Source organism: Miscanthus floridulus, chromosome 1, assembly GCF_019320115.1.
Source record: "Miscanthus floridulus cultivar M001 chromosome 1, ASM1932011v1, whole genome shotgun sequence".
In the NCBI taxonomy this organism is placed as follows: Eukaryota; Viridiplantae; Streptophyta; class Magnoliopsida; order Poales; family Poaceae; genus Miscanthus; species Miscanthus floridulus.
In genome coordinates this window covers 19,669,020-19,680,977 of record NC_089580.1, presented here as the reverse complement: position 1 = coordinate 19,680,977, position 11,958 = coordinate 19,669,020, and the positions used below count along the sequence as shown (strand labels likewise).

General features: G+C 45.4%; 1 long non-coding RNA gene across 1 annotated transcript; it reads left to right on the top strand.

Moving 5' to 3' along the window:
• The first annotated feature begins 7,544 nt into the window (after positions 1-7,544).
• LOC136475080 (uncharacterized) lies at positions 7,545-9,694 on the top strand. Its single transcript, XR_010763088.1, has 4 exons — positions 7,545-7,668; positions 7,741-7,968; positions 8,082-8,805; positions 9,050-9,694. It is a non-coding gene; the product is annotated as an uncharacterized lncRNA (long non-coding RNA).
• The last annotated feature ends 2,264 nt before the right edge of the window (positions 9,695-11,958 follow it).

Below are 11,958 nucleotides of genomic sequence, written 5' to 3'. Positions count from 1 at the left end.
TTGACTGTGTAATCAAATATTGAGATGATGTTCACAAACACTATTATTTGATAATTATAGACCATTAATTAATTATCATAGAATTAAATAATCAAGACACAAATTTTTGTGTTATTTTAGAATATAAACTAACTGTATTATTTCTATTAATAAATAAATAAAGAAAATCAAACTAACCAAACTCCCTATTCTAGCTCAGCGGTTAAGGCCGCACCTCTGTACTCTGAGACCCACGCTCGAATCCTAGGTGGGCCAAACTTTTTTGATTTTACATTTATTATTTAGTAGTGCATTACAACGGGATAAAGAAAAAAATAAAACCAATCTAACCGAACTCCCTATCCTAGCTCAGAGGTTAAGGCCACGTAGTCTCGACCCCACGACCCGCACTCGAATCTCAGGCGAGCCAAACTTTTTTGATTTTTCATTTATTTATTATGTAGTAGTAGTGCGTTATGATAGGATAAAAGAAAAAGAACTACTAATTCTAACGTAATCCCTATTCTAGTGTAGTGGTTAAGGCTCCAAACTAAGAACCCTGAGACCTGGGTTCGAATCCTAGGCTCAGGAATTTTTTTATATTTTTTATAAAAAGGCTACGATGGCAGGCTCCAAACCGATAGTGATTTTTTAATATTTTTTTACTAAAAGGCTACAATGGTGGTAGGGCCCTTGACTGTCGGTTTTGGTTTTAAAACCGGCATTGATAGCTTCTATCATAGTCGGTTGCTCGAACAGACACAGAAGGCCCCATTCACTGTCGATTTTTAAACTAACACTGACAGTGATGTGTAGATGCTCCTCACATTCCAACAGTGCTCCCACTGACCACAATAGTAGAAACACTGCTCCCACCTACCCCGATAACTTTAGTTTAGAAACAAAAATGTACCACGACTGCTAGCCCCTATAAAATGGCCCTCGGCCATGAGCTAGCCTCTCCATGCATGTTGGTTTTAGCCAGGCCTTATCAGCTATGATACAATATTTTTCTCTCACAACAAACCAAAGATATCATTATGCGTCGTAGTCCACCAAAATGGTGCACAGAAGAGGTACTAGAAGAATGCTACTAAAGATAAAGCAACGCCAAAGATTGGAGATGCCACGAGGTTCACAGAGCCATCCGCTGCGGTGTGTGTAACAACCCAAAAATCCACACACCAAAAATCCCAACTACAAAATTTTTTCTTCAAAACCCCATGTGATGATGAGTGACATTTGTAGGAGCTGACCCTAAGTGTTGCATTAGTCATAAGCATAGCATGTCACTTGTTGTATAGGTGTGTGTTTAGAATCCTTAACACCTACATTCTTGCATGCATTTTAATTCTAAACAAGTGAGTTGCTTTTTATTGATCTTTTGTTGTGCAAATAAAAGAGAAAGGAAAACAAAATGGAAAAAGAGTAAATAAAAGAAAAAGGAAAGAATAGGGAACAGCAGCAGCCGCCCAGGCCTGCTCGGCCTTGCCTGCCTACCCTCCTACACGTGCACGCGACCCACGAAGCCGGCCCAGCAATGCCCTACCGACCGCACGCGCACAACCCACTGACGAGCCGGACCCACCCGTCAGACGTCACGCACCGCACGCCGCCGCATCAGGACAAGTTGACAAACGGGCCCTCTCTGTCAGCCGCCCAGCTACAGCGTCGTCGTCTTCCCCACGCTCCCTCCACCACGTGACCGGAAGCCGACCAACGTGGTAGGCGCGGGCCCAGGGTCACGCAAATCGCATGACCTTGTTTTCCCCTTGCGCCGCACCTACGCTACCACACGTGAGCCGTCAGATGCGCTCGGCGCATCACCACCGCCCATCGCTGACCGCCATTGAAGCCCTTGGAGCTCGGCTATAAAAGCTAGCGTCCGTGAACCCTAACCCTCAATCATTCGCCACCACCGCTGGTGGCACAGCACCACACCGCGATAAGTTGAGAGAGAGGGAGGAGGGAGAAGCACGGAGGAGAAGGAAGCCACTGCGGGGAGGAGCTTGCCAGATCCAGGAGCGCCGCCCCGATCAGCTACAGCGACGTAGCTGCTCAGCACGGCACTGCATCGCCTCATCATGGCCTCGCCTTGCCACTGCACCACCATCCTACCGCCACGAGCCCTACGGTGAGCCAACTTGCTGAGACCACCTCCCTAGCCAAATGGAACGCGCACCACCATGATCGAAACCTTGCTAAAGCTTCAAGCTCCAGCCTAGCCCAACTGGTTAGCTAGGGAGACCGCCATGGCCACGCTTGCCAAGACCCAGGACGCGCCGTGCGCGCTGCCATCAGCCAAAAGGAGGACCCCAACCAAGACGTTGAACATCAGAGTAGGAGCGCACATGCACGAGCACGCTCACCATGGCTGAAAGCACAACCATGGCGAGACCACCACGTCTTCTATGTCGTGGTAAAGGCGACGTTGACACACCGACTGGCCCCGCCATGACGAGAGTCACGCCGCACCCACCTTAGCCGAGGAAGAAGCCCACCGGAGCCCTGCGTTGCCGCACCGCACCTTGTCAGAGCGCCACCGCCTCTGTTCTACCCTCACCATCGTGGCCAGAGCCACTGGGAGTACCAGGAGCTCCTTCAACACGCCCACCATGGCCGTAGAAGCACCATGGTGCTCACATGCTTCTCCAACTAGACTCTCGCTACTGCCACAGCCCTGTCCATGCACGTCGACGGACCCATGTCGCCCTTCACCGTGGCCGGGACCCTAGGAAGCCCCAGCCATCACCTTGACCCCACCACTGCACTCGCCAAGGCATGGGGAAGCTATTGCCTACCCTAGTCGGACACTAGCACCACGGTTAAGGCTTGCCGGTGACCTCACCGCCGGCAGAAGCCACGTCGACCACGTCGACTCCGACCACGTCGACCACATCCCAAGCAGCTCCACCGAGCAGCTCTAACCACGACCCCGTCGACCATGCCGACCACTCCGACCACGACCATGTCAACTCTGACCACGTCGACCACATCCCGAGCAGCTCCGACCACGACCCCGTCGACCACGCCGACCACTCCGACCACGACCACGTCGACTCCGACCATGTCGTGCTTGTGAACCGAACCCTGGGAAGGAGTAAGAGGACCAAGTCCTTCATAGACCGGCTCTGCGGTCTATGGACCAACACAGGCTGGTTCACCATGAACCGCGCCTCACCTGTGCCAGTGGACCATGGCCCGTTTGTGGCCCAGTAAGATGATGTGGCCGCACCAGCGCGCGCCACGTGGCAGACCAAGGTCCAGCCCATATCCAAGCTCAACCGGCCCAGTTTGGACCCGGCCTGTATTGACCGTTGACCAAGGCCACATGCCAGTGACTAAGATCCATTGACCATTGACTCACCGATTGACGTCCACTTAGACTGGACCCACATGTCAGTGACACCGTCAGCAGGACCCACCTGTCAGCTGAGGTTTAGCTCTGATAATGCCATGCTGACGTCATGCCGATGATGTGACCACGCCAGCGTCGGTGACCTCGGTGACCTCTCTAACCACCTCGATGATTCCTCCGACCACTTCGGTGATCCCTCCGACCACCTCGGTGACCTCTCCGACCACCTCGGTGATTCCTCCGACCACTTCGGCGATCCCTCCGACCACTTCGGCGACCTTTCCGACCACCTCACCAACTATTTCACCACTCCCATAACTAATTCATAGGAACTCAGAAAAACACCAGACCAGGACCAAAATTCATCGAGATGAACCCATGTTTGAGTGCATTTGGCTCTTTTGAATTCTTATTACTTCTTTGTGCGATTCTATAGACGTCGCTAACGCGACTATAATACGATCGTTTGCAGACTCGGAGGAGAACCAGACGGACGAGGACCGAGAGTACCATGAGGAGAACAGAGACGACTACACTGAAGGTGCCACATCCCACCCAATCTCGTAGCACCTATTACGCATGGCTCATGTAGAACTGCTATTGCTTTACGTTATTGTTATATACCCACTATGATAGGACTTGCATGGTAGTATGCTTTCTTGATGGCCTTTACCTTGACGCAACCTTACCCCTGCTCACCCTGCTGATAGGCTAGTCACACGCTCGCTGCTATATTTCATAGCTTATTACTACTACTACGCTTGTACTACATTGATGCGTGGTAGGAAACTAGTGTTATCTGGACTATGGGGAGAGTGCTGCGTGTGTGACTTGGGTGCGTGGAGGGTGAGGGTTGTGTCGACCGAGCTGGAATAACGACGAGCCTAGGGCGAGTCTTGCCATGTGGTGCTACCTGGGCACTTAGATATGGAATACCTGTGGTGGGTAAATGGTAATTGGAGGTGGCCTCGGGTGTGAACCTCAGGGAGGTGGAGCCCGAGGTAGAGGTGCTGTGGTGGCACGGTAATTGAAAACCCTGATGAAGACATTCTGGCTTATTCATCCCTAAGGACTTACTAGTACTCAGATTCACCGGGAAGCCTTACATCCCACTCGCCCTATATGGTGCGGAACAGTCGGACTACTTGGTAGAGCGGTGCCACTACTGCTAGGCGAACATGTGCAAGGAGGTACGGGGTGCGTGGATTCCCCCCACACCCTTCCGAGACTTTAGGAGGCCTTGTGGACCTGGCTCCTGACATCCGGAGGGCTCCGGCTCTGTCTATGACTCACAGTATCAGCCATCCCAGACTAGACTTGGGATGTTCTAGGGCTAAGAGGTAGGGTGGCATCGTTCTAGGCTAGCAAGCGACCGGAATCTGCCTAGACGGGGCACCATCAAGGATGGCTATCTTGTGGGTATGTAAAACCTCTGCAGAGTGTTTGGTTGATCGATCGATACATATGCCGACTTGTCGGTTATGGACCTTTCCTGGGTTTCGCTTAAACTAGATAGGAGATGAGTCCTCTTTTCTTCCCCCGGGAGAGAGTGTTGGTCGTAGCCAGGGGCTACGGGCCTTGAGACAGTGCCAAGAGGGAGTTGGCCTGTCGACTGAGTGATGGTATGGTGATGATGTGGGATGGTATGGTGGAAATATGGTGATGGTGTGGAGATGGTGGTATACCGATCCCTGGATCGAAACTTGGCTCCAGACGGAAATGGGAAGGAATGTGTGTGGGAATGATGTTAAAACTTGACTATACTATTGATATGCTAAAACATAGGAAACCCCAGCCTTATAGGTTCCTTTTGATTATATCCAACTTGCATCTAGTTTCCACAAAGCAATGCTCATAGGGTTGGGAGTGGCCAGTACAAATCGTACTGATAAATTTTGGCATACAGGTTCTGCTGAGGAGTATAGCTCCGAGGAGTTTGACGGTTGAGGGGTTCGTGCCTACGCTTGAGTTTGGTGATCTTATCTTCAAGCTGTTCTGAATGAATGTTACTTATGATTCCGCCAATACAGCGATGTAATAAATTATGTAATTCCGCACTATTTGTACTTTGATATTATCGTTGTATGGATATGATATTCAACTGGAATTTGGGTAATATGATCTACAACGGTCTTATTACACTTTGACTCTGTGGATTTTCCTTCGTGAAAATCAGGGTTACTTCAGTGTGCATCTGGAAAAAGGCCATGTACAGACAAGGCAGATTCATCGATGCCACCTTGTCATCTCCAACCGGTATAGCTCATAGACCACCTCGGTGCTACTGTTTGACCCTAGTTGGTACTAGAAGAATGCTACTGAGGTGGTTACATTATAATGTGTTGATACACATTGATTGTAACATTGACCTGTACGCAAATAGGTCTTTGTTATCGTATATGGAATTTTTGTGTAAGGTCTTTGTTGTCGTATATGTATTTATTTCTAATATTTTTGTTATTTTTTGATGTATTTCATTACTATCTAAATAAATATATCATTGTTGTTAAAACTTTCCCACTGTAGTATCTAAATAAATACATCCTTTACATATATGCACCTTCACTGTCGGTTCTACTTACAAATCGGCACTGATATTAACTTTCACTGTCGGTTCTATTTAAAAACCGACAGTAATATTAACTTTCACTGTCGGTTCTACTTAAAAACCGATAGTGATGTCCATGCCCCCTATATAAAACAAACCGTCGGCCATATACATCGATCCCACCCACCTACGAACTCTCACAGTCTCATTTCTCACGTTTCACTCTCACTTCTCAAGAATCCACTCTCTCTCTCTACGTGATTTGGTCATGGCTCCTGCATTTTTCAATGGTATTGATATGTTGTCTTCTCCAATATTCTATCTATATTCATTTGATCTATATTTATATTCATGTTTGTTTGCATTCTATATTTATATATATTCTTATTCCTTGCATTCGATCTATATTTAATTATGTTGCCACATTTTACTTGGAAGATTTTTTTGTGCATATATTTTATGTTCATATTTTTTTGGCATTTTATCAATCAGGTGGTATGAACAATGGACCTCCCCTACCACAAGAACCAGGTTTCCACCTTGGCAATGAGCCATTCGCTCCTAATGTGGCTATTCCACGGTTCCCTATTCCAGCTATTGTATGAAATATTTTCCAACATCTTTTGTTTTTTGATGCTAACAAATAAGTGTAATTAGTTTAATATCATTATTGCATACATATATGTCGTAGACTATATCCCTAATAGATTAGTTGCGAACAACACTTAGCTGGTTCTTTATCTCAGACATGGTCGAGAACACGACATCTAATGCAAGTGGCCGGCTATGGACGTGTTAACTTAGTTTTTCCATCCCTTTGAGGGGTGCAAATCATCGGAACCATATCCACGAGACATAAAGACAGAGCCCAGACATGATAAGCGCCCAATTCAGTGCCGTGCGCATATGTTTAGAGGTAGTTCGACGTGTTTGCTATGATGTGCCTGATTTCTCGCACTTTAAGGCACTTGGTTTGAATGCTGGTGATATCCCCGTTCTACAAGTAAGTGAATGGTTTGCGAGCTACAACCGTGCGGATGTGGTAAAATGGTCACTTATACCTAAGTCGTGGTTATTTGTTGTTTATTACTCCCTCCGTCTCAGGATACTAGGCGCAACTCAAAAAATACAAAGACCAAGGAAGACATTAATCACCGCTCGTTCCTAGAAAAACCGTTTGGTTCCGCCTCGTAATAACTCGACGCTACGCATTCTCCGTCACGCGCTATTAACTGAGCGCACGCCACGGCGCTACGGCTTCTCCCATGCATGCATGCACCCTGCAACCACGCGCTTCTTTTTTCCTGGCCCGCGGAATCCTTCGGTTCCATGCATGTAGCCGCACCAATTTTTCTTCCAGCCTACACGCATGCATGCAGATGCAAATCTCACCCCGCGCACGCATGCATGCAGATGCAAATCTCACGCCTACACGCACGCATGCATGCAGATGCAAATCGCACCAAATTTTCCTGGCCCCCTAATTTTTTTCGGCATGCATCTACGCCCACGCTATTTTTTCAGCGGCTGGCGCCTAACTAATTTGGCGCGCATGAAAAATATTTTGGCAAGGGACGCCACTAATGGCTCATTTGTGCTCCTATAAATAGGCAATGCTTATGCATGGCTGACAGCACATTCCTTTCTGTAATCTTCCTTCTTCGTTTGAACACCATGCCTGGTTTAGATTTGAATGAGCCAATCAACTGGGATGAGATTGAGGAATTTGAGGGAGACGTACATGATTTGAGCTATGATTATGTTTGGGACTTTGGCATCGGAGGTAATCACTGAGAGTTTTCTTTTTCTATATGTTTTCATTGTACGAGCTGTGTACTTAATGGCAATGATACAGCTGATGACGACGACGAAGGTGAAGATGGCCAAGATGAAGGTGACCACAACACAGTTGATGGCGATGATGAAGCAGTCTATGGAGACATCATGGTTGAACCTAAAGCGGGCAGCGATGCACACATCTTGTAGCAAGTTGAAGGGGAATCCATGCAGCAAGTTGAAGAAGTAGATGTCGTGCCTCAAGCCGACGCCAGAGATGAAGCTGATGCTATGGCATTCGACTCAGGTACTCCATCGCATGCAAACCACGTTCTATTTTTCAAATGAGCCGAAGCTTTCTGCATGCAAACCTTGAATGAACAGTCCCATGCAAACCATGTTTTTTTCTTCTTTATGTAGGCACTCCTGCCAATATCAAGAGGAGGCGATACTACCCTCCTGATATAAAAAGAATCATGTATGCGATGTGCTTAGAAAGATCAGCTCTAGGCATGATGAAGGAGGGAGTGATGAAATCTATTGTTAGTGATATGGGGGTGCTGTTGAGAGTTGTCCAGCGTGTATGCCTTGATGGGAAAACTGGTGGTGGAATTTCAGCTTTTGATTCCAATAAGAAAAAAAAATTGTGGCGGTAAAAAACTTCCATTTAACCCAGATATCATCAAAGATGTGCCATTTACTATCTGTGACCTAGCCAGTGCCTTGCATATGTCAAGGAGCACATTGCATAGGCGTCTAAAAGAAGGAAAGTTTAGGCGCCATACAAATGCCATAAGGTTCACCTTAACTGGACAAGACAGGAAGGAACGTGTGCGATTTTGCACACAAATGCTTGACAACCATAGTTTACCAGATGACCCAATATTCAAATCTTTGTACAATGTTTTGGATCTAGGTTTTTTCAGCCTTGCAGGCATTGTTTGAAAAGTCATCTCCGTCAAACATCCAAGAAATTGAGGCTAATGTGATTAAAGCCTATCTAGAATACCCAGTGGACATGTCAAATCGTGTGTTCCTTACACTACAAGCATGCATGAGGGAGATAATGCTTGCAAAAGGAGGGCAGCATTATGCAATTCTGCATTTGAAGAAGGGAACACTGGAGAGAATTGGTCAACTTCCAGTAAGGCTGCAAGTAGATAAGGAAATTTATGAAGATGCAGTGCATTTTATCACTGCATAGCTTACAAAATGTCTCTTTTTGTTTGATCTTCAACAAACTAAATTGCATGTAACCGATTACATCATGTGACCATTTAGATCATTCATGCAATTTAGGAAAACTAGGAAACCAAATTTTGTACATCATAGGATAGACGATTGCAAGGGCCTTCTCATTTTTTCCCTTTCTTTTTCTCTTCTGGCAGCAACAGCTGCAGCAACGCTAGCTTCTTCCTCGACGTCCTCAAATGAGTCTAGAACATAGCTGTCGCCGGCCAGTGTGTCAGGGATGTACCAAATGCTGTCGAAGTCAGCGCCATGATCGACATCGGCCTTGATCGCGAGCGGACGACCTCCAGATTCACCGTTGGCTTGCTGCTGCATGGAGATGGCATCTTCATAATTTTCCTTCGCTAGCTGCCGTGTGCGGATGGCACGGACATGAAATGCTCAAGCGCGGTGGAACTCTAGCTGCGCTTGCCGTTGCATACATCGGGCGCGCATGCATCGGGCACTCACGACCTGCCGCTTCACCGCCTGTCCTTGAGTCTTCTTCGGCGTGATTTCTTCCATCACCATCACATGCAAGGGAAGTGCTAGAGAGAGGGAGGCGAGAGATGCATGCAAGGAAAGTACTACTCGAGGTACATATAGACTCAGTTGACAGCTTCACCGTGAGAGTAACGTCTAGATACTAACGGGAGGGGTGTGGTACAAGGAGTCCAGTGCTCCAGCAATAAATCCACACGCGAATCCAGCGACGCATGTGGAGCCGACGCCTAGTATCCTAAGACAACTCAAAAAAGTAGTTACGCCTACTATCTTGAGACGGAGGGAGTATTGTAATAACATTCTCTAATTTTTTTTCTTTTTCTCCCCATGTATATTGCGCTCCCGGACCTTACCTATGCTGCATGTGGCTTGTGGGTCATTCTAGACCAATCTACGGAGCAACTCGGGTATAATTGAGACTTCTACAATGGAAACCTTGGCCAACTCACTATAGAAGGACGCTAGTACTACATAAGAATTACTAACAGGGGCAGTGGTCGTTCAGTAGGTTACATCTATGGCCGATCATTCTTTTGATATTGTGAGGCACGAGAGAGTACACTCATATGGGCATTGACCTTCATTGATACAAGCGGATACATAATCCGTGACATCAATTACCATATATGGCTACAGAGGCATGTTAGTGTGCGTGGCCCGATTGAACCCGACAGTGATTCTAATAGTAATTAATGTTTATTTAGCTAGGTTTTCAAGGTCATAGTTTAATTGGGTTCTAATTTTAATTTGTACGGCTTTGTGTGTTTAATTATTGTTATGCATGTAATTCGTGTAACATTTGTTGGGCAACTAGAAATATACATTCCAGTGCCATATTGGTCTCAAAATTATTCTCAGGCATGCACGTGACATAGGTGAAGGAAACACCAAGTTTAGGATTTTTCGGAGATGGTTTGCTACTTTCTGAGGTTTAATTGAATTTTTACGCGACGACACCGATTAATTATAGGTTGAACTGAGTCTACCCACGAAAAGATCTGGAATGGTGTCAAACTTTTACACAGACTCTAATGTGCCCTAGGGATAAGAATTTTGTGGAGGTCGATGAAAAAATCTATTAGGTCTAAGATGTAATTCACCTCTTTTGTCTCATTCAGCACAGAGAAAAATATATTACTAAAAAAATGATCTAAAAACCTCAGATCTTGTTTGGGGCCTTAATTTGGGTATACATGCTTGCCAAAAAAATTTCAAGCCATTCTTCACAGAGGTACTTGAGCACTTTTATCGAACGATGACTATACACATAGGTTATCAAGGTTTCTGTGGTTCATATGCATTCTGGTGTCGTATTGGTCTCAAACTTTTTTTAGGCTAGCACGTGCCACGTGTGAAGGAAACACCTAGTTTGGGATTTTTCGGAGATGGTTTGCTACTTTATGAGGTTTAATTGAATTTCCGCGCGACGACACTGATTTATTATAGGTTGAACTGAGTCTACCCACGAAAAGATCCGGAATGGTGCCAAACTTTTACACAGACACTAATGTGCCATAGGAATAAGAATTTTGTGGAGGTCGATGAAAAAATCTATTGGGTCCAAGATGTAATTCACCCTCTTTTGTCTCATTCAGCATAGAGAAAAATATATTAATAAAAAATTATCAGAAAAACCTCAGATCTTGTTTGGGGCCTTAATTTGGGTATACATGCTTGCCAAAAAAATTTTAAGTCATTTTGACATAGACAGAGTATACATTCTTCACAGAGGTACATGAGCCCTTTCATTGAACCATGACTATACACATAGGTTATCAAGGTTTCTATGGTTCATACGCATTCCGAAGTCGTATTGGTCTCAAACTTTTTCTTAGGCTTGCACATGCCACGTGTGAAGGAAACACCTAGTTTGCGATTTTGCTGAGATGGTTTGCTACTTTCTGAGGTTTAATTGAATTTTCGCGTGACGACACCGTTAAATTATAGGTTGAACTGAGTCTACCCACGAAAAGATCTAGAATGGTGCTAAACTTTTACATAGGATCTAATGTGCTCTAGGGATAAGAATTTTATGGAGGTCGATGAAAAAATCTATTGGGTCCAAGATGAAATTCACCCTCTTTTGTCTCATTCAGCACACAGAAAAATATAATAAATAAAAAAACTAATCAGAAAAACATAATATCCTGTGTGGGGTCTTAATTTGGATGTACATGCTTATCAAAAAAATTTCAAGCCATTTCGATATAGGAATACACATGCTTTTATTTATTCAGTATATAATTTTTTTGTACTATATATAAATATCACTGTCGGTTTCAAAAAACCAGCAGTGATGAGATGAAATCGATAGTGATGCTGGTTATCACTATCGTTTTTTTTGAAAACCGGTAGTGATATATAAAAAATTAAAAAAAATTATGCCAGCCCTCGGGTTGGAGCTCGGGTCTCGGACTGCAGAGTTCTAAGACTTAACCGCTGCGCTAGTATTGGATGTGTGTTAAGGCTAACTTATTTTTTCTTTTTGACCTTTAGACCACTTAATAAATTATAAACTTAAACCAAAAAAATTGGGCCGCCTGGGATTCGAACATGGGTCTCG